General features: G+C 44.7%; 1 long non-coding RNA gene across 1 annotated transcript; it reads left to right on the top strand.

The window, feature by feature from the left end:
- Positions 1 to 1,202: 1,202 nt before the first annotated feature.
- LOC125540394 lies at positions 1,203 to 5,081 on the top strand. The gene is made up of 2 exons (XR_007297286.1): positions 1,203 to 1,758; positions 2,182 to 5,081. It is a non-coding gene; the product is annotated as an uncharacterized LOC125540394 (long non-coding RNA).
- The last annotated feature ends 18,880 nt before the right edge of the window (positions 5,082 to 23,961 follow it).

Below are 23,961 nucleotides of genomic sequence, written 5' to 3'. Positions count from 1 at the left end.
ATATCCGCTTCATATTTAAACTGGATATGAAGGACGCTGGTTAGCCCGCGTGTTTGAGGCTCATTTAAAGCGCTTGTCTAGGTCGGTTTTTTATTACCGGTCACCGACCGGGCCGTCTGCCCGGGCGTATGAGGTGGGTTTAGGGCGCCTATGCTCTTAGACGGGAATTCGTTTTACCCTTCTCTTCATAATTTGCAAGCTCATCTTCTTCACCGGTGACAAAATGAGCTCGGGCCGGGGCCGGGGCAGCGACGGCATGCGTGATAGCTGGTAGTTAAGGACAGGTATGGCGTGGTCCTGCATGCATGCATGGCTGTGCATGTGAGGACGTACGTGCGTGGAGCCATGGCGGGACGCTTAAATTTGTTCCGCGTGGGTCTCAATTAACCATCCATGATCCATCTCTCTTCAGGTAGGTAGCCGTAGTTGGGTCTAGGCGTGTAGCCGTGCAGCGGCTGGTAGGTAGCGGAAGGTAATCAGATCCAGAAATCATGGGCCTCACGTACAGTCCTAGGCTTGGCCATCCTACCTAGCAGCTACACGCATGTGACAAGCGAGCGTGCATCGCTCTGGCTGGCTTGTGCCACGGTCGACAACCATGCATGGCCATGTTTACTCAAATTTAACCTAACCCGTCACACGCACTGCTCTGGCACTGGCACTGGGACTTGGGACTGGGAGGGACATGACATGCATGCACACATATGTGTACCATTAATGAAGCTACTACAAGAATCAAAGCTAGCCCTAGCCAGTTCACTACAGACGAAGACCTCCTACCAAACCTAAGTGCTTGTTTGGATCAAGAAAAACTAATTTAGCCATGCACGTCTGAGGGGACACGTTGAAGACTCCCTTAAAAAAAATGGCAGGCAGGTGCAGGCCGTGGAGTGAGTGCAAGCAGACTAGCAGAGTGTGCAGTAGACTCACCCGCAAAAAAAAAAGGAGAGTGTGCAGTAGACTACCATGCACGTATGGAGTGTCCGTACCAGCCACGTAGGGCCGGTGCGCGTACGAAGTTAGAGAAATTTGCTAGGCGGGAGGAGGACAGATGAGTAATTTGGTGTCTGGACCAGCGCGACACCAGCATCTCGGTGGTGGGCCCGAAGTGTCCCCCAGGTCCACCCCTGTCCCTCTCTCCCTCGCTCTCACGTACAAAGTGTGAGCCGAGCTGAGCTGAGCTTTGCCAGTTGCCAGCCAGAGGGAGGAGAGAGGCCTGCCTAGCTAATTATGGCCGGGTCGGGGCGTACGATGCTTTTCAGCTAGCCTCCTCAGGCTTGTACCAGAGCAATCTCCTGCCCTGTAGCTCTCGAGTCTCAACTTCAGCACCCAGCACCCACCCCCTTCCTCTCTCTTGAGCTAGCTCTCTCTTGCTTCCATGATTTGCCATGGTGTTATAAAGCCCCTCCCCTGTCCCTCCTAGCTAGCCATCTACTGCCCTACTAGCTCACATAGCTGCCATGCACATGGAAACTCCATCTGCACAGCTAGAATAGGAAAGCAATTCCAGTCATCATGGATCGATGCAAGTGATTAGCTAGCTAGAGATCCAAATTAAGCTTTCAGGAAGCTAGTGGAGGATTCCAAAGGGATCGCATTGATCCATCTCTCCGTAACCGGCGCTCAAGATCGATGGATCAGTGCAATCCCTCTGGAATTCTCCGCTTGCCTCCGCCTCCGGCCGTCCATCTCTTCCGTCCGACCTGGCCATGCCAGGAGGTAATTAAACAGAGATGGATCATCCACAAGAATCACAAGGTAACATCTAGCTTACTCCTTTTACCGGCTGCCCAGCTGCTCGCGGTTGAGGCACATGTGTGCTGCTTAATATTTCCCCCCTTTTCTTTTGAAATGAAAAAAAAAGGTTAGGCTCAGTCCTTTTGTTTGGGATTTTTCGATCGGCGCGTGGTGGTTTTGTATTAGTTTTGGGTGGAAACTGTGGAATTGAGTGTTGATGAATTGGTGTTGTTAGAACCGGGACCTTTTCTTTGCGTGGTAGAAACTGGAGTTACTTGATTGATCGTCTGATGAGGATGATTGCATCAGCCTTTTTTTTGCGACCAACGTCAGCCGGCTTCTTTTGTTTTCTCTATATAATTGGTTCATCTCAGTTCTACAATTTGTTTTCGAAAAAGCTTCTACTATGAGTAAGTCTAGGGAAATTTTGTTCTAAACATGCAGGTAGTCCAAGACCCAGGTGTGTGAATGCATACAACCAAAGCTAGCTAGGAATGGCAAAAAAGAGACGGCCAAATGAGGAAGACTTGTTTGTGACTGAAAAACTGCCAGGATATTATTGGTGCTAATTTCAGGCTTGATTGTTTAGGCGTCAAGTGCATGTTTTTGATACCGTCAAATATATTAGAAATGTAACATGCAAGTTAAAGGATAACGACACTTCTCGATTTTGCATAAACTTTACTTGAAATGATAACGATTGCTTTATGGCATAGTCTCTTCCAATTTGTTCCTAGATTTATTTGTTAGTAGATGATCCGGGCCACTAGTTTGTAGTTTCATTAATATGCATGTACTCCCTTCGTTTCTTTTTAGTCTGCATATAAGGTTTGGTCAAAGTCAAGTTTTGTAAAGTTTGACTAACTTTATATTAAAAAAACATAAATATTGACAATATGAAATCAATATTCTCGGATGCACCGCGAAATGTATTTTCATACTATATAGTTTTAATATTGTACTTCCTCCGTTCCTAAATACTTGTCTTTTTAAGCATTTCAACAAATGACTACATACGGAGCAAAATGAGTGAATCTACATTTTAAAATATGTCTACATACATCCGTATGTAGTAGTTATTTGAAATGTCTAGAAAGACAAATATTTAGGAACGGAGGAAGTAGATGTTATATATATTTTTATATAAATTTGGTCAAACTTTGTGTAGTTTGACTTTGACCAAATCTTATATGCGGAGTACAAAAAAACGGAGGGAGTATCTTGTATTCCGCCTTTTCCGATTTCTTGGAACTTGAACTTGGTTATGGCTTGTGCATCTCAGTTATGCAGAGGTCGGATGTAATGCTTAAATTATTGAAGCAATAAAACACCCTTTATCAAAAAAATGCATTTCCGAAGTGAGAATTCTAGACATATGGTCATAAATGGTTGGCACCGGAAATTATGACAGCTTCCATTCCTTTATATAAGGCACTACTTCGTAGGGCTAATCTCACAGTGAATACTGAATATGTTGTCATCGGCATGTAAAGAAATTGAATATCGTTGTAACGTGCTGATTCTTGATCTGCGTGGCAATTGTATGTTATGTTTTTGTTCTATCTTTTAGTATTTTGGTTGTGTGCATTCTTGAGGTCTAAACAGTACTATTGACTTCTTCCAGAAACCGAATGTATTTTATACCGAACTCCCCACATAACATTTATTTCTCTTTCTGAACCTAGCTAGAAATCAAAGTTCTTTCCTCAACTTCTCTACACATACAACTGTAACTAAGCAAAACAAAGCAATAAAGGGTGGGTGCCAAAAAACCATAGCAAGCGACCCAAAGCAAATCCTGGCGACATATTTGTGCACATGCTAAGATATCATGTGTATGTTTGGACATCTCTTTTAGAAACATCGAGCTGCCTTAACCATCTAAGATAGGTTCTCTATTGATGCAATTAACTATTTTGTTCAATTAAATTGCACTAATGCTATTATGAACTACTTGGTTAAAAAGTTGTTGGGATGGGAAGGGATAATTCACTTCCTTTTTACGGGCTGCCCAATTGTTGGGATGGGAAGGGTTACTTGTTTTCTTGAATGTAAATATGGCGGACCAAAGGCCAACCTAAACTTTGCACAACAACACTTCATTAACTTTAGGTAGAGTTAATTTAGTCCTCAATTTGGTGGGGACATGTGGTATTTTTGCATTAATTAGTTCAGAAAAACCTTGCATGAATTTTGAATTGGAGCGGTAATAGTTAGAAATGGATTAATATTTTTTAGTAAAGATAATTGCATAAGCTTCTATTGTATTTACTTTTCTCTATTGGTTCATCACGGCTTCACCAACTAATTCTAGACAAACAGATTCAAAACATGTAGCCTAAGTATGCTTCCTTACAGTGTATCAAAGGCACTACGGTATTATCGCAAAAAATACTATGATATTAGCATGAGTGTTAATTTTAGGCCCTCGTTTAACATCAAATGCTTGTTTGGAATAATGACAAATACCCAAGAGGATATGAAATAAAGGATAGTGTATCATGATACTAGCCATAGTAGAGAGGAACTTACACTAGTAACATGCACATGACCCTAGGCTATGTTACTACCTCCATAGTGGGTAGTAACATAAGTGTGATGTCATGCAAAACTTCATTTATTAGGTTATGGACTCATATTGTTTTGGGATATGTGATGTTACAGTGACATATCATGTCACCACAAACCTCCCTTTCTTCATTAATAACTTGACACATCAGCTCTTTTGCCTACGTGGCATCTATGTTACTAGTTAAGTTACTCCCACTATGACTAGTTAAGATTACTTATACTGGAGAGTATTAGTATCATGCATATGATACTAGTGTATGATACTATCTTCACAATGCATAATATCATAGAGTGGTATCACAGATGATTTTATTTATTGCCATGCAAGACACATAGTAGCATAACATTTATTTAATACATTATCTACCTATGTTATTCTAACCCTTTTTTTAATAGTATGCCACATTAGCATGTTTGCTAGTCCCAAATGCATGATATCGGCTAAGATACCACCACTATAACAAATTAACGGATAACTAAGCATCTTGATTTTGCATAAACTTTATCCAAAAGGATAATGATTGCTTTGTTGCACATTCTTATGTTTCCTTGCTAAATTTATTAGGAGACGGCCAACTTGCTAGTAGTTTAATTAATGACTACACATGCATTTCTGGTTGAAAAATCTTGATATCGCATCAGTCGAATCCTGAAATTATGACGGCACACATGCATTGTTCCCTTTGTACTACGAGAGATGCTTCAGAAATTCCGATCACACATTTAGGATGCTGTCAAGTGTCAACATCGAGGAATGAAGTTGAATTCCGCTACCGCGTGCCTATAATGCTCGTTGCACATGACAACTGATTGCCATGTTTTCTTGCAAGAACTGTATGTACATAGTGGCTATTTAAAACGAGCATCTTGCGACTGCTCGCACATATGCCTGCAAATTTGTCCATGCTTGCATCTTTCTCTTTCAGAATCTACGAATCGTTTTGCCGTGTTTAATCCGCTCGATCTACTTGTGTGGCGCAACACAACAAAACAAGGTGAATAATGTTAGAGGAGAAAGAATGATAAATTAAAAGATTGAAGGCAACTCATGCCGATCGAGTGATCAATTTGTGCTGTTTGCATATGTACAAACCGGTATCGATCCATCTCATTGCCCGAGATGCTGTTGCTCGGAGATTTTTGAAGTGCACACACAGCTTTCTTTCTTTCAAAAAGGAGGTTAACTCCGTGCCTATGCATCATTGGGATGCACACAACCATAATACTTCATTAATTATTAAGTAGACTACATAACAAATGCAGCCACGATTGAACCATTACAGAGTATGCCAGAAAAGACACCTATTACCACGAATGCAATCGCATATATTCTGATCAATCCATTAACTAACCAATCGTTGTCCATATGTCCATGCACGGCGTAATGCATGCGTGCATGGATGATTTTCTTGAATGGCATCCATGCATGATGAAGAGCCGTTCGATGTTCTGCTCAGACCTCAGAGCGCAGAACTAAACGTACCAAGTACTAGTACGTACGTGTAGCTAAGCGAAGTGAAGCCCAGATGGACCGATCGACATGCAGCATGCGCGCATGCACGTCCCGTGCAATCATCTGCATGCATGTGCAGCAGAGGATTCACTGCATTAGTTGCATGCATGCATGCGCAGGATTCACTGCAATGGTGTCGGTGGGGCTGTTCCTACGTGTGCCTGATCGCTTTTGGTTTTGGTTTTGGACCCCTTCTCCGTGTCATTTCTCTCTTGACTCTTGTCCAGGTGAATCACTTCAACTTGCTTGGAGTAGTTAATTCACTGACTGTGCACTTACTGTCTCGCTGTATATGCGGAGCGTGCGTTTGGCGGGAACCGAAACAAGTAATATGCTGTAGCAAGGTGAATATGTGAGGACGAAGATACTATAGGTTAATTCAGAAAGGAGCAGTTCAATGAATGATGCAGATCGATGAATTTCACTACCTCCCAGTTAACCAACAGTGTAAGCTTCATTTATTTATTTTATTGAGTTGGAGTAAGCTTTGTTTATATGCTCATATATTTGTCCTAAATTACCTCTTGTAAGAGCATCTCCAACAGCTGCCCCGAAATATAAGGCACCACAAAGCGGGGTTTTGCGCATGAAACAGTGGATTCTCGAACAACTGCCCCAAAATAGGGTGCCGAAACATTGAAACCACTTTCTTTTACAAGTACAAACTAGATTCCAACTTACAAACATGCAAAGTTTAAACATACGAACATTCAAACTAACTACTACAAACACCAAACACTCAAACATCGTCCCCGTCATGGTCGAAACCCTCACTCTCACGCTCAAGTTTGTCCCAATCATCGGCAGAACCCTCGTTGTCGGACTCGAGCTTGATTACGGAAGGCCCTGCCTCATCGTCATTCTTGCGCTTCTTGAACTCCTAGTCCCTCTTCCAGTACCACTCAACCTCGTACTGGACGTACTCGAGGGGTGCCCCCTCACGAACCTTGCCATCCTCTCCTCAACAGTCTCCCAGATGTTGACCCGCTCGTAAAAAAAATAAGGGTCTCCGGCTTCGCCGATTGGGACACAATGTTCACCTTCGACACCTCCAGGAAATTGAGCTTCGAACGCAGCAGGCCGAGCCTCCACACCGCGATGTCGTAGGCGTGGGCCGTTTCGTCCGCCGACTCAAAAGTGCCGAGCCATTACCACACATATGTTTGTCCTAAATTGCCTTGTGTAAGAGCAACTCCAACATCTGCCCTATTTTAGAGCACCCAAGAGCGGTTGGAGTAAAATTCAAGGCACCATAAAGCGGGTTTTTTGGCACCAAAAAGTGGCTTCTCCAACTGCCCTACAATAGAGTGCCCACCTCTTCTTCTGCAACTACAAACTACGATTCCCTAAAAAAACTGCAAACTACCATTCAAACTTACAAACATGCAAAGTTTAGCCATACCAATATCCAGACATTCAAACTAACTACTACAAACACCAAACACCAAACATTCAAACACCGCCTCAGTCACCGTTGAAACCCTCACTCTCACGCACAAGTTTGTCCCAGTCAGCATCAGAACTCTTACTACTAAGAAATACCTTATAGGTGGAGGGTTAATAAATGTCACTACTGCTAATTTGCAGCAGAGCTGAGTAGCAAAATGCGCTACAGGTAAAATAATAGCAATAGCGCGGTCTCGACAACAAGCGCTGCTGATACGTGGTCCCCACCTTGCCCACCGGGGCTGCCTATAGTAGCAACGCGGCCCATGAAACTCCTGCTACTGCTTCCTAGCACCGCGCTGCAACTATGGGTGCACTGTGCCAGCTGGTGGGCCCCATCTTAGCTGTAGCGGGCCCTATCCCCGCGCTACTGCTAAGTCAACCTTATCCCTCTCCCGAGCCCGTCCACTTTCTCACTCCCTCCCTCACTGCCTTTGCCTCTTCATCCTCTCGCCGTCGCCGCTGCATTGCAGCCGCCCTCCTCCCTCCTCCTTCCTTGGTAAGCTGCCGCCCTCCTTCCACCACCCTCCTCCCTCCTCCTTCGGCATCCCTCCTCTCCCTCCTCCGGCCACCATCCTCCCTCCTACTCCTCTTTCCTTTCTCCTTCCTCCTCCCTCCTCGTTTGGTCGCCCTCCTCCTCTCTCCTCCCTCCTCCGGCCACCATCCTCCCTCCTCCTCCATCCTCCTTCTCTCTCCTACTCCTCGTCAATATATGCAACATAGTAATTTTAGGTATAGAAATGTATTGGAATGCTATATGAGAAATTTAGATATATGCAACATAGTAAATTTAGGTACAAAAATGTTTGTAATAGAATTTTTTATTAAAAAAATTAGTAATAGAAATTTCTAGGTACAGAAATGTATTGGAATGCTATATGTGAAATTTTAGGCATAGAAATGTATGGGACTTGGTAAAAAAATTAGTAAGAAAAATTTCAATATAGAAATGTATTGGAATGCTATATGAGAAACTTTTAGTAAAATATTTAGGTATAGAAATTTTTACTAAAATATAGAAATGTATTGGACACTTTAATTATTTTTATGTCATTATCACTTTGTCATCAAAGAATGCTATATGAAATTTGATTATCTAATTTTTCCACTCGGTGGAATATGCAGGCTTTGTAGTGATCGTTGTAGGAGCTTCCTCTACTTCCTCTACAGTCGATTCGGTGAGCTAAAAGTCCACCTCCTCCTTCTCTTCTCCTCGGACATGTGTATAATGATATTTGGACATGTATTTGTTGTCTCTTTGGACATGTGTCCTATGTTTGCAGGGAACACCTCCGAGTGGCCTATGTTTTGTCGGAATATTGACTCATTTCTGTTCTGGCAAATTTTAGGCACTCGATATGTCCTATTTTAACAAAGGTCATGCCGGAATTTTTCGTGGATTTCAGCATGACTTGTGCTATAAAGTAGGAAATATCGAGTGCCCATGATTTGCAGGAACAGGAATTAAACGCCATTTCGGCAAACCATATGCCATTTTCCTATGTCATTACGCGATATATGTAACGGGTTGACTGGCATTCTATGGGGCTCCTTGTGTGACTTTCAGTCTGTTCTTGAAGGAAGGATGCCGACTGTTGTCATGGGGGTAGTTTCCTCTCCTTCTTCTCGTGATATACCTTGGTAATGCACAAGAGAAGGAGGGGAAGCGACCATCATCGACGGTCGAAATATCTGTGAGGGGGTGTCCACGATATACTGTCGAAATATCAGAGAGGAAGAATCCCGACTATTATCGTGGGGGTCGTTTCCTCTCCTTCTCATGATATACCTTGGTGATGCATGAGAGAAGGAGGGGAAACGACCATAACCGACGGTCGACATATCTATGAGGGAGTGTCCATCATATACTGTCGAAATTTCAGAGAGGAATAATCCTGATTTTTGTCGTGGGGGTCGCTTCTCCTTCGTTCCAGTGTGCTAGACATTTTTGGTGTAATGCACTCGGGAACGAAGGAAGGAGCGAACATCACCGACAGTCGAGTATATTAGGGAGGGAGAGCCCACCATATACACCACGTGAGATGAGAGTTTTGAAGGAAGACTCGGCAGACCAAAAGTCAACCCGTGCTGAATAGTGATCTCTGTGTTGAGTTCCTGATAATTGCCATCGATTTATAATCTTTGAATTATGAACACATGAAATGTCTGACGATGATAGGATCCCTGAGTACGATTACTGCCGTGACGACCGGGGTATGTGCGACAAGCATCACCTGGAAAATGGTCTGTTCTTCACCATCAAGTTGGACGAGACCTTCAATGTTTTTACGGACGTAACGATGACAAGTATTTTTTCGTAATTAAGCATGACTTGTGCTTCTTTGCTTCAACGTGCAATTTCTGTTTTTTTTTACAATTCGACTAGTGCATGCCCTGCCATGCAAGACCGTTTGTCTTGAAGAAGCTCGGTTTCCAAGATAGTGACAATATGGAGATGAAGATAGCTCACCTTAGGACTCAACATGGTTACACTTTTGGGATTAAGCTCTACTATGCAGTTAATCACTCACATTTTGGTTTCTCAATTGTAGAGCTCTATTCAAGGCCTATGGATATCAGAAGGATATGCAAATAACCTTCAATATTCATCCTGAAGATGATATTGAAGATACTATCGACATTTGGGTGGATGTGGATATCCTTCGAGTTCTACCTCTATGTGAGTCTGTTAAATAAATTTGTTAAGTAATTTTTATTGTTTATTTAAAAATAGTTGACTACTTATTTCCATTGGCAGCTTATTTCCATTCTTTAAGAAATGTACGGAAGATAGTAGACAAAACCTACTATAGTCATAGCTCTGAACTAACTTGTGAGGAGAAAAATCATCTTGTCTCATTTATTAATGATGTTGAAACTTTTAAGAAAAAATATGGAAATTATGTTCAATACGTGCCACTAGTCCATGTGTAGAACTACGGTAACATCCATGGAAATAGCATGGTAAGATTTTTTTTACTATTATGTTACCAGTGCATCTTTTGCATACTTTCTTCTTAAGCTAAACTACATTGCTAACAAGTTATCATTATGTTCTTCAATAGAAACTTCCGAAGGATTGTGTGCCTCATATGATGTATATGGAAGGTGACATGGATATTATTAGCTTACGACCAAGTCTGCCTACGGTTCACCGCAGTGCATACTCGATTTCTCAAGGAGATGAAGACTTCACAATCAACTACTTGGAGGAAACATGGTGCTCAGCCCACAAATTAGAGACATGTGGATCTCTATTCTCCATATTGGAGATTCAAGAGCTATCCTGTTTTATGCTATTTTACCTTAGAGAAAGTAGCATGTCCTAGCTAGTAGTCATCATGTGCTAAGAACAATTACCTAGCGTTAGTTATGACTATACCTGTCCGTCCCTCGGATCGGGCCGGGCTTCGGGCCAGGCCTGACCAAGCCCAACGCAAAAATTCGGGCCCGGCCCGGCCCGGAGCATCAAGCCTGGCCCGTCAATGTAAAAGCCCCACGAGCCTCGGGCCTCAAGCCGGGCCTCTTTGTTAACTTGCAAATGTGGTGGGCCCGAGCCTAGCCCAGCCTTCGGGCTCAATATCTAGGCCGAGGCTCGGCTCGTGAGGAGCGTCCGGCCGGGCTTTTTCGGCCCGGGTCGGGTCAGGCCGACCGGGCCAGGCTGCCGCTACCTCTTGAGCACTGCGTTGGCTTTCCCTTGAAGAGGAAAGGGTGATGTAGTAAAGTAGCGTACGTATTTCCCTCAGTTTTTGTGAACCAAGGTACCAATCCAGTAGGAGATCACGCTCGAGTCCCACGCACCTACACAAACATATAAGAACCTCGCAACCAACATGATAAAGGGGTTGTCAATCCCTTCACGGTCACTTACGAGAGTGAGATCTGATAGATATGATAAGATAATATTTTTGGTATTTTTATGATAAAGAGCAATAAAGATGCAAAGTAAAATAAACGGCAATAAAAATAACTAAGTGTTGGAAGAGTAATATGATGGAAGATAGACCCGGGGGCCATAGGTTTCACTAGTGGCTTCTCTCAAGAGCATAAGTATTACGTGGGTAAATGAATTACAGTCGAGCAATTGATAGAATTGAGCATAGTTATGAGAATATCTAGGTATGATCATGTATATAGGCATCATGTCCGCGACAAGTAGACCGAAACGATTTTGCATCTACTACTATTACTCCATACATCGACCGCTATCTAGCATGCATCTAGAGTATTAAGTTCATAAGAACAGAGTAATGCTTTAAGTAAGATGACATGATGTAGAGGGATAAACTCATGCAATATGATATAAACCCCATCTTTTTATCCTTGATGGCAACAATACAATACGTGCCTTGCTGCCCCCGCTGTCACTGGGAAAGGACACCGCAAGACTGAACCCAAAGCTAAGCACTTCTCCCATTGCAAGAAAAATCAATCTAGTAGGCCAAATCAAACTGATAATTCGAACAGACTTGCAAAGATAACCAATCATACATAAAAGAATTCAGAGGAGATTCAAATATTGTTCATAGATAAACTTGATCATAAACCCACAATTCATCGGATCTCGACAAACACACCGCAAAAGAAGATTACATTGAATAGATCTCCAAGAAGATCGAGGAGAACTTTGTATTGAGATCCAAAGAGAGAGAGAAAAAGCCATCTAGCTAATAACTATGGACCTGAAGGTCTGAAGTAAACTACTCACACGTCATCGGAGAGGCTATGGTGTTGATGTAGAAGCCCTCCATGATCAATGCCCCCTCCGGCGGAGTGCCGGAAAAGGCCTCAAGATGGGATCTCACGGGTACAGAAGGTTGCGGCGGTGGAAATAGGGTTTTGGCTCCGTATGTGATGTTTACAAGGTATATGGGTATATATAGGAGGAAGAAGTACGTCGGTGGAGCAATGAGGGGCCCACGAGGGTGGAGGGCGTGCCTGGGGAAGGTGAGCGCGCCCCTGCCTTGTGCCTTCGTCGTTGATTGCTTTACGTAGACTCCAAGTCCTCTGGATCACGTTTGTTCTGAAAATCACGTTCCCGAAGGTTTCATTCCGTTTGGACTCCGTTTGATATCCTTTTCCTTCGAAACACTGAAATAGGCAAAAAACAACAATTTGGGCTGGGCCTCCGGTTAATAGGTTAGTCCCAAAAATAATATAAAGTTTATAATAAAGCCCATTAAACATCCAAAATAGAATATAATATAGCATGGAACAATAAAAAATTATAGATACGTTGGAGACGTATCAGCTGCCCATGGCTAGGTATAGTTATAACTATGATGATGATGAGTTGTTATCATTATTATTATTATTATTATTATTATTATTATGAGTTGTGTGCTAGAATGATGAGTTGTTATGACTATGATGATGATGAGGACTTGTTATTATGATGATGGTGATGATGATGAGTTGTTATGATGATGATGATGAGTTTTTATTATGATCATGATGAGTTATTATATCAGTGGGTGTAAGAAATAAAGATTAGATTCAAGTGGATGGATCCGAAGTGACCAAGAAGTTTGGATTAGTAGGACGATCTAATAACTCATCATGACCATAATGATATAACAATATCTTAATTGCTACTATATCAAAACTTGTATAGCGGTGTATAAATACAGTATAAAACAAAAGAAATTAATATCAGCGAATAGTAGTAGTGCAGGGTAAAGGCACATGCTACTGATAACTAACTTAGCAATAGCAGGGTTCAAACCAGTGCTACTGCGAAAAGTTAGTTGTAGCGCCCTAGCAGTAGTGCTACTACTAGGCAAAAACCATGTGCTACTACTAGGGTTTTCCCTAGTAGTGTCTCATTGTTGAACTCGACCTTGATCAGGGACGGTGTTGGCGATATAACCCCACGATGTAACCTGCCCTGAAAGGGCCGGGTCAAGTTGTTGGCGACTCTCAGAGTTAGGCCTTAGATAGGCCAGGACGATCAAGACGCAGGGCCAGAAGAGAAGCTCACAAGATGGGTCAGCTTAGGGCCCAAAGCCAAAAGGCTGCAGGCGGCATGGAGATGTAAGCCGCCATGCGATGTCTTGTCATAGAAGGCTAGGCGACTTAGAGTTTGGCTCGGTCACGGATCGTGATCCGACCCGGACACTTGTAAGCCAGAGGCCTCGACCTGTATATAAAGGCGAGTCCCCGACACAGAATATGGCAAGTTATGACCAATCGATAGCTAGGTCAAGCAAATTCGCTCCCTTGTAATCGATACTTAGGCAATAAGAAGAAAATCAGGAGTATACTTTTACCTCCACCGTGAGGGGCCGAACCTGGGTAAATTTTTGTCCTTCGACCTGCTGAACTCTGACCAGCTAATCACCGTTTGCGATGGCCTCACGTCTAAGTCCTCACACTAGTACATCTTTCATGACAAATGTTGGAGAACGTAGCATGCAATTTCAAAAAATTTCTACGCTCACGCAAGATCTATCTAGGAGATGCATAGCAACGAGAGGGGGAGAGTGTGTCCATGTACCCTCGTAGACCGAAAGCGGAAGCGTTTGACAACACAGTTGATGTAGTCGAACTTCTTCCTCGTTCCCACCGATCAAGCACCGGACGTACGGCACCTCCGAGTTCTGCACACGTTCAGCTCGATGACGTCCCTCGAACTCTTGATCTAGCAAACTGTCAAGGGAGAGTTCTGTCAGCACGACGGCGTAGTGACGGTGATGGTGAAGTGATCCGCGCAGGGCTACGCCTAAGTACTACGTGAATATGACCGGAGGCGTAAACTGTGGAGGGGGAGCCGCACACGGCTAACAATGTTTGTTGTGTGTTCTAGCAGTGCCCCCTCCCACAACTATATAGGTTAGAGGGGAGGAGAGGCAGCTAAGGGGGTGCCCCAAGTAGGAGGAATCCTACTTGGGATCCTCCCAATTCAGCCTCCCCCTTTCCTATTCCTATTCGGAGTAGGAAGGGAAGAGGGGGAAGGGGGAATCCTATTCCCTTTTTCCTTTCCTTCGTCCCTTTTCCTTCTCCAATTTGGCCAGCCCATATGGGAGGGGTGCACCGGCCCCTTAGTGGCTGGTGCGGTTCCCCTCTTGGCCCATTAGGGGGGGTTGCCCGAAACCCCTTCCGGTGACCCGATACGTACCCGGTACCCCCAGAACACTTCGAGCGTCCGAATACTATCGTCCTATATATGAATATTTACCTATCAACCATTTCGAGACTCCTTGTCATATCCGTGATCTCATCCGGGACTCTGAACAGCATTCAATCACCAAATCACATAACTCATATAATACAAAATCGTCATCGAACGTTAAGTGTGCGGACCCTATGGGTTCGATAACTATGTAGACATGACCGAGACACCTCTCCGGCCAATAACCAATAGCGGAACTTGGATGCTCATATTGGTTCCTACATATTCTATGAAGATCTTTATCGGTCAAACCGTAATGACAACATACGTTATTCCCTTTGTCATTGGTATGTTACTTGCCCGAGATTCGATCGTCGGCATCTGCATACCTAGTTCAATCTCGTTACCGGCAATTCTCTTTAGTTGTTCCATAATGCATCATCCCGCAACTAACGCATTAGTCACATTGCTTGCAAGGCTTATCATGATGTGCATTACCGAGAGGGCCCAGAGATACCTCTCCGATACTCGGAGTGACAAATCCTAATCTCGATCTATGCCAACCCAACAAACACCTTCGGAGATACCTGTAGAGCATATTTATAATGACCCAGTTACGTTGTGACGTTTGATAGCACACAAGGTAGTCCTCCGGTATCCAGAGCAATAGCAATAAAACTGAACGATCATATTTCTTGATTAACCATTGTTCACTAGTGTTCTTGTTTAACCATCAACACTTGATGCTATTTCTCGATTTCTACCTTCGCCGATTTCAACATCGCGAAGAGCTTGGGAATCATTTTCGTTATCCCTTGCATATTATAGTTCATCACAAAGTTCTAGTAACTTGGTGATAGTGACTAGAGAACTCTGTCAATCACTATCTTATCTGGAAGATTAACTCCCACTTGATTCAAGCGATTGTAGTACCCAGACATTCTGAGCACATGCTCACTATTTGAGCTATTCTCCTCCATCTTGTAGGCAAAGTACTTGTCAGAGGTCTCATATGTGGCACCCCGGCTTAGAGCGACCGGTTTACCCTGCATTGCCAGCCCAAAGATCATGTCTTCTGGCAACACACAACATTTGGTACAGAAAAACAACCGCTTTATTGATGCTAGCGGCTCAGAGTTTATATTACAACAGATGTCGAGGCCGAGCAGCACGCATGGTGCGGATGAACAATATGTACATTATTTAGTGAACATAAAGGGGCCCCGATCATAACAACTACTCGGCAGCGGAACAACGTAGTAGCGGAAACTCCATATCACAGGGACACCGATGTGGACATGATCTGGACTCGAGCAGCGCTCCTTTCCAACGCGACTTTCCTGAAATCTGGCATGACATGCTAGGTCAGTACATTGAATGTACTTGCAAGCTTACAACAGGCATAATCATAGTGATAAATAATATCATGATATTTAACCAATTAATAATGCAATAATGTTCCAACATGTTTTGCTCATGCTCCTGGGATAAACATCCCTCGATACCGACTTACCAATCATGATCGTTCTCGGAACACAAACAAACCACCATCGCGATCTTAACCAAAGTAACTCATGATCCTTACGTCAATCACCACTGAAGTAACTCGTGATCCTTACGACGATCACCACCAAACCACCCTCGTGGTCTTGAACATCTCGATGGCCTTTCAGCCATCCTCTTTAGTGCAATGATCATAACTTAGTGTGCATGTTTATTAAATGTCGACTCATGGTGGGACCTACTACGAGTTGTCCATAACCGTGGACTCGGCTATCGATAGATTATACACTTTGAAGATGTAGCACAATGTACCCACACCTCGGAACCCATGGCCTCGCACTCCCATTCGGGTGGAACAATGGCATTCTGACGAAACCCTTCCATTGCCATGACACTCTCCCGGCCACTCTGACCCAATCCCCAACGGGCTAGTCCTGGGTGGCCCCGTGTCTACCAAAGACACACCGACCACCGTCGTGGCCAAAACTTCCCTCACGAGGACCGGTACCAAAAATCTCAAACAGGGGCACACAAGGTTATGCCTGCTTACCAGGCCAGGGTAAGCACGCCCATAACCTTCCCTAGTTGGAGGCACCGACCAGAGGCATATCAATGGACCAAATCAAGGCCTTCCCAGAAAGTCAAATGTGGTTGCACGGGGAAAATCTCGATTCAGCGGCACCATGACCCAGTCAACGATATATTTAGGTTGAGTTATATGCAGGTTCAACTTAAAAGGAGAATGACTGGTGTCATAGCATGCCATGAAATGCAATACTACACATGCATCACATAATATGAAAATGACTGATGTCAACCATATTCACACTAAACATAAGCATCAACAACTTATATTACTCTCCTAGTCTTACTTTAACCATATATTTTGCAGCAAGCCATATTATTTTCTCATGCAAGAAAATACTCCGATTAATTCCTCACATGCATAGCAAAGTTTCTACTATCATCATCGCAAGCAAATCCTAATTTCTTTACCAATCAAGTTAGGTTCAAACATCCTGTAAATTAGGTAAATTGGATAAGCAAGCACTTAACAGGATATTTTCTAGCAAATTTAACCATTTTTATTTATGTAAAAAATAACTTTAATCCATTATCCACACGCATAACAAATAATTTTATCATTACCACAATTATATCTTAGCTTCTTTACCAACTAAACTAGTTTCAAGGTTCTGTAAATCAAGCATAATACCAACACACAATTAACAGAATATAAATAACATAATAGTTATTTAAATGCATGGATTAATCCTATCATTCAAGTAAGAAAATCATCAATATTGAAAATGGCACCATGAAAATGTTGTTGTGGCTTGCCTTAGTGCAGATGAGGTTCACAAGCCTTCTGGTGATCCTCAAGACAAGCCTCATCCTCTGAAAATAATTTTAAACACAAGAAGAAAATATCAAGAACTCTTCTGAAAATCACCAAAAATTCTAAACAGCTCAGGAAAATCTCATTTTTGGTGAGCTGTTAGATTTCTTTGCAAAGAACAAAATGCAAAAAGAATCAATTCATTTGGACTTATGGTTGAAAAGTTATGACTGTTTGAAGCTCTCTGGAATCGAATTAAGTTTGAATTTAAATAAACAGACTAGGGGGGGGGGTGACGTCGAAGGCGTAAAGCCTTAGGGCGCCACCACTCGTACCGCTTCGCGCGCGTACAGAGTGGCTGACTAGCGGGCCCTGCTAGTCAGGTGAGAAGGAGGGGAAGAAGGAAACAGAGGGAGTTGCAGCTCCGCCGGAGCTCTCGCCAGCGACGAGGACTCCTTGGCAAAAACGAGAGGGAGGGATGGAGAGAGGGGACGGTGGCGCACCTGCCCGTACCCGTAGTGTTGGGGATATGGTTACTGGAGGTAAACCGGCTAGGCTCCGTGAAGATTGAAGCCCATGAAGATGAGAAGATGTTAGCGCTTTAGGAAGGCCCAAGGCCCAGAGACGGATTAAAGCCTGTAGATGTAAACTGACTTTATCATATAAACTTGTATTGTAAGTTAGAAGAGTAGAGACCGAGCCGGACACCTTTATGATCCTGCCTCAGGACTCTGTAAACCGGCGGGCGTCGACCTGTGTATATAAAGGGATGACCCAGCCACGCTCAGGGAGAAGGACAACAAATCGAGGGCCAGTCAAAGCGGATTCGCTCCCTGGCCGTCAAAACCCTAGCAATACCAATCACAACTAGACGTAGGCCTTTACCTTCATCGAAGGGGCCGAACTAGTATAAACCCCTCGTGTCCCCTTGTCCGGTTTAACCCCTTTAAGCTAACCCGTTGCAATGGCTCCACGACTAAGTCCTTTCCCGAGGACATCTGCCGCGACAAACCCACGATAGTTGGCGCCCACCGTGGGGCCATCGCACGATGGTTTCGAGTTCTTGAAGGGCAGCTTTGATGGACTCAAGGGATACGCTGTGGGCCGGATGACGAAGAGTCATCGCGGCAAGCTCTACATCGACAACGCAGGATGGGGCCCCGAGGCCGATTCAATCGAATACGGGTACCGGGTCCCCTTTGGCGGGATTCACGTCTTCATCGGCAAGATTAGCAAACCGGGCCCTGAGCCGGACACCTGCACCGACATCATCGAGACGGCTCAGCATGCAAGCCCTCCTCCGGTTCAGCCCCTGGCAAAGCATGTTTTCGTAGGTGTCATCCATGGAGCGGAATATGAGGACGGACCGACATCCGATGGAGAAACCGTTGTCTACTCCATGACGAGTCTTCTGGAGAAACCGAATCGCTATATCAGCTGCAGGATGGCCGGATTAGCGGAGGTTCCAAGGGCAACAGTATTCCGGACTCCCTTGATCTGCCAAGCCGGGTCGCTATCTTCATGGCCGGTACACAATCAGCGCTCCACTCATCGACCGCCGCAACAATGCTCTCCGGTTCAGCAACAGCCACGCTGGCGGGGGCAGGGGGCTCCGCACCACCTCCGGCTCAGATTCTGTCTGACTTGTTCGACGCTTTGGCCACATTGATGACCGCGGAGGTGGACGCAGCAGCCCGGGATCAGCACAATGCGGAGATCGCAAAGGTGAAAGATCAGATTGTTGGGGAACATAGCAATAATTCAAAAATTTCCTACGTGTCACCAAGGTCAATCTAGGAGATGCAAGCAACAAGAGAGAGGGTGTCGGTGTCAAAACCGGCGGATCTCGGGTAGGGGGTCCCTTACTGTGTGTCTAGGCCGGATGGTAACAGGAGGCAAGGGACACAAAGTTTTACCCAGGTTCGGGCCCTCTCGATGGAGGTAAAACCCTACGTCCTACTTGATTAATATTGATGATATGGGTATTACAAGAGTTGATCTACCACGAGATCAGAGAGGCTAAACCCTAGAAGCTAGCCTATGGTATGATTGTTGATGTGTATATTATATCGACTAGCCTGGCCCTGGTTTATATAATGCACCAGAGGCCTAGGTTAACAAGAGTCCTAGCCGAATACGCCGGTGGGGAGAAGTCCTTGTCTTGATCGCCAAGTCTTGTGGAATCTTCCTTGTATGCGGCAGTTGTCCGAACTGGCCCATGAGTATACGGCCATGGGGGTCCTCGGCCCAATCTATCAGATCGGGAGATGACGTGTTGAGTACCCCCTAGTCCAGGACACCGTCAGTAGCCCCCTGAACCGGTCTTCAAGTTAGGGACGCTCCTCGATTCTTCCGAACTGTTCTTCATCTTCGGTCGTCGGTCTTGAAAATTGGTTCAACAAATCTTCTCATCTTCGATCTTGAGGATCGCCGAAATGAATTCGACAAGTTTATACATCGGGTATCCGAGGAGCCCCTTTAAGTTTCCGGCCTTTATCAATGCCTTGTTATTTTTATGCCACACCTCGGGTTTGAAATTGTTCCCGGGAGGCAGCGTCCTCTTGCGTCCGAGCTCCAACGCCGGACTGCATTCGAGGTATCTTTTGCAGCCGAGCACCAACGTCGGACCGCTTCCCAGCTCTAACGCTGGAATGTATCCGAGCTCCAACGCCGGACTATGTATCCGAGCTCCAACACCGGACTGTATCCGAGCTCCAACGCCGGACTATGTATCCGAGCTCCAACGCCGGACTGTATCCGAGGTGTCGTAAATCACCTTGGTTCAAAGAAGTTTGAAGGAGTTTAGCCGAGCTTAATGCCGGAAATGCCCTCTATGGAGCCAGCCACTAACGCCCGAGCTTTATGCCGGACTGCTTCCGAGGTGGTGCACCACCCCGAATGTGGGCCGATTTTTGTTAATATTTTTTATTGGTGCAATTTATTCTCTGCCGAGATATATAGCCAGTAGCCCTCAAGGTGTGTATCGGTTTAAAACCTGAGATGCACTTGAAGGATGACGTAAGACCGCTGATCCCAGTAGCCGCTGAGACTCAGGTTGATTTGCAAAATCGGCCTGAGGATCAAGTCCTAGCTCGGCAGAATACTCCGGGACACAAAAAGCGGCATGCTCAGTCCTCGAGACTCAGGATGGGTGTGTCCGACCAACCTGAGGATCAAAATCTCCTCGGCAACTGTATTGCACTTAAAATTTTCTGCATTGAACAAGCAATGCAGTAGCCCCCGAGACACTGGTCGGGTGGCAACACCAGATCAGGGGATCGATGTGCCCCTTTAATATTTGTAAATAATAAGCCCGAAGCCCAGTAGCCCCCGAGCCATAATGCGGGCACGGGTGGCCGAATTAAGGATCGATATCCATAGTAAAATCACAAATTATGTGCAATGACTCTATGTATCCAAGTACTTTATGTCATTAATGCTCGGATCCGCATTGTACAAAACTTTGTTAACCGACCACCGGCTTCAACCTCCTCGGCCAGAAGCCGGGGAGTGTTTGTCCTACTTTTTAAATCCTTTATGAGGGCAAAGATTTACGACAAATAAGGCAATCTGGCCATACGGTTTTATAAACAAAGGTACGCAGAGAGATATGTTATATTACTGTTTAACATAAGAAATATCTTCCAAAGAAAATAGTCCCGCTATCGGTTCCTTTCTTTGGGTTGTCATGCTAAGCATGATCATGAAACCTCAGCTCTAATGTAAGAGCAAAATATTGAGGATTTAGTTTGGGAGGCCAGTTAATAGCCCCCGGTAGTGTTCGGCGACAGTTGAGGTCAAGCCGTAAACACTTCGGCCAATGTTATGAATGGCTAGTCATTTAACACCGTCATCGGGTTGCTGACCAGTTTACGCTTATTGTGACAGTCAGTTTTCGGCTTTCTCCACTGAGGTGCTTAACCATGTGAGCTAGAAGCACAATTGCAGTGGTTCTCCCTTTGCAAACCTAGCTGAACAAAGTGGAACATAGGAGGCAAGTGCAGGAGCCGGGCAACCCAACTATTGACCGAAGACACAATTCGAAACCAATGCATATATAGTGAGATCCGAGAATGTTTTTGCCGAATATATAAAGGTGTCCGGCATTGCACTGTGAGACTTGTGCTGGAAACACATGAATAGTTTAAAAGTTCCATAAGCTTGGAAAACCAAAACAAACGTCAGTAAAAACTTGATGTCCGAACAAGATCAAGTGTTCGGTGCCAATCCGAAAATTGGTCTTAGAAAAAAGGAGTGCTTCTGTCGCGCTTTAATATGACACATCCTATCTCAAGACTTCAAGCGGGTCAGCGTACAGCTTCAACCTCCTATCCCGAAGGCGGAGTACTTCTCATTAGGCCAGTTTAGCAAACTAAACTCTAGCGGCCTTGAGAGAGAAATTAGGCTCCCCGGCTAGTGACCACACACTTGTGTCGAAAAAAGGAGTGATAAATAATAATAATAATAAAACTTTGCAACGACTAAGAAGAAGAACACTTATTGTAAAACGGCTCAAATAAACTTAAGAGCCCCCCAAATGACTTGGGTAAAAGAATGATTGCATGTACCGAAGTACTTATATCATATCTATGTTCAACCGAACTTTAAACGCGTCTTAACCGACCGTCGACTTCTCCCTCTTCGGTCAAGGACCTAAAAGTGTTATGTACTCCATCTGTTAAGAATATCGACGGTGTTTCCAATAACCAGACAATCAGGCCATAAGGCTGTAACAGACAAAGCGCGCTCAGGGAACTTATGCTATATTACCGCGAAGTGTAAGAAGCATCTTCGAAGAAAATAGTACCCCCACCGATACCTTTCTTTGGTGCTCATTGTTATTATGGGACTTGTGCAATAGATTTTTTCTACTCATGAGTTCCGTTGTGTGCCAACCATCATTGAAAACTATAAGAGCGCTAGCTTTCGGCTTCACCCAGTCTGAGGTCCGGCTCGGGTGACCCGATCGTGACAATCCCAGAGGTGCTCCCTTTACTCCCTAGCCAAACAATCGGGAACGTAGGGGTAAACATAGGAGCGAGGCAACCCAGCTTGCAAATCGCTTAAGTCAATATGGTGCATATTGTGGCATAATACACGAACAAGGAACGAAGCCGTACAAGTATAATCATATGCAAGAGGAAAAGCTTCATAAAGGAAGCCCCCAAGTGATTGGGTCCTTGAATTTATGTGTCACAAACAAAGTTTGGACAAGGAAATTTTTTTACAGGCAACTGTTTTCCAAAAAAGTATAATGCTTGGTCGAACCGAACACAAGTTAGAAATGAAAGCTTTGAGCATGAAAGCGACTTAGCTGGTTAATGTGTTCGGTATTGATGACGCGGTCCGAGCTTGATGCGGGGCAAGGTTCCATCCCCCAAGCCGGTCCTGAGGAGGCGGAGCGGAGAGCTCGACACGACGAAGTGGTGACATATCACGGTCAATGCAGACCGGTTGAGTGACGCCGAAGTCCCCGGATCATTTTCCTGTGCACAAAAAATAGTGCAAACCGGAGATAATAGTAATAATAATAATTAAAAAAAACCGTTTCATAATAAATAATTTATGCAAAGTGAGTAATAAAAGAAATATGGCCTGGCGCCGAAGTCAATGTCGATGCAGGGCGTCGGCGTGATGCGGTAAAGGCGTGGCAAAGCCTGAATTCGCAGGTCGGTCCGAGCTCTGGATGCGGCGTTCGCCGGACTATGTACGGAAACTGACTGAACCACCATGAGACTGTCGTCAATGCAGCCACCATTTGATAGACCTATGCACATATGATGGACAAACCAGAGTAATAATTCTTTGGGAAAAATGAACCCAAACAAGCAAAAAATACTGGGATTAATAGCACCTGGTTTATTTGTTGTAGCAATCTGAAGGAAGGTGATTCCCAAAATTGGGACTCGATCCGCACACCCATTTCCTGATGGGTGATAAAATGACGGCATGGCAATGCTGGCAAAGGTTGGCTCGCCGAGGCAAAGCCCTCGGCCCAAATAACGTGACGGAGCTGGTCGGCTAGTGACGCCGAAGTGTCCGGAGTAGGTTGATGAAGAGATGGCGAAGCCCCCGGTCCAGCCGAGATGTCGAAGCCTCGATGTCAGCCGATGAGTCGAAGTAGGTCGGCGTGATGGACACCAGCTTGAAGAAGCAATAGTGCGGCCCTGCCGATGTAGGTCGTGACGTGGTCGATGCCGGCTTGATGAAGCGACCGTGCGGTGATGCCGGTATGCCTGCTCCGTGTCATCCGTGGGGCGGCGATGTTGGTGATGATTTATCCTTCGCAATGCCGGACTCTTGTTCGGCTTGCCGAGATGATGATCTGAAGAAGTTGAGCTCGGCTATAGTGACGACGTGTCTAGCGCAGGTCGGCAGCCGTGGAGTAATATTGCCGGACTGGTTTGACACCAACATGATGTTGAAGATCATGTTCAAAAGATCTTAAAATTAGTGGGGTGTGTTCAGGAACAAAACACAATACCCCATACAAAACTTCCTTCAAAAGGGATGTCCGAAATCCCGTTCATAAAAAAGATGAACTCGGGTCGGATTCGTTTTCGCGCAGAAAACAGATCCGAAAAGTGATGCACTAATCGGAAGGTTCCCGGAGTCTGGACGGTCGGATCGAGCGGAAATTTTGAGAGGTGGTATATATAGGAATTCCTCAGCCGATCAGCGGTTGGATCTTTCAAAGGACGTCCGAGCTAGAAGCTGGACACCACGCCCTAAACTCGTCCA

The sequence above is a fragment of the Triticum urartu genome, chromosome 2, assembly GCF_003073215.2.
Source record: "Triticum urartu cultivar G1812 chromosome 2, Tu2.1, whole genome shotgun sequence".
Classification (NCBI taxonomy): Eukaryota; Viridiplantae; Streptophyta; class Magnoliopsida; order Poales; family Poaceae; genus Triticum; species Triticum urartu.
The sequence above is the reverse complement of the archived record's forward strand: the minus strand, read 5'-3'. Positions and strand labels throughout refer to the sequence as shown.